General features: G+C 75.1%; 1 protein-coding gene across 1 annotated transcript in view; it reads right to left on the bottom strand.

Moving 5' to 3' along the window:
• LOC104387642 (ras association domain-containing protein 7-like) overlaps positions 1 to 201 on the bottom strand; it is a 13,394-nt gene that overhangs the window by 11,192 nt on the left and 2,001 nt on the right. The gene's annotated exons all lie outside the window — the stretch shown is intronic.

Below are 201 nucleotides of genomic sequence, written 5' to 3' on the forward strand. Positions count from 1 at the left end.
CCCAGCCGCCAACCTCCTCCCGGGGAGGCTCGGCTGCCAGAGCTGGCGGGGGGAACCTCGGGGTAGCGCATCTCGGCCTTCCCTCCCTGCGGGCCGGAGGAAGGGATTGCTCTGCGAGCAGCCCCGCTTTGCCGCGTCTCCACGAGAGGGTGCGAGCAGCCGGGAAACGCCGAGCGCCGCGGTGCGGGAGCGGCGGGGCGC

Source organism: Chaetura pelagica, unplaced genomic scaffold (genome assembly GCF_000747805.2).
Source record: "Chaetura pelagica isolate M959 unplaced genomic scaffold, ChaPel_1.0 scaffold74, whole genome shotgun sequence".
NCBI classification, from domain to species: domain Eukaryota; kingdom Metazoa; phylum Chordata; class Aves; order Apodiformes; family Apodidae; genus Chaetura; species Chaetura pelagica.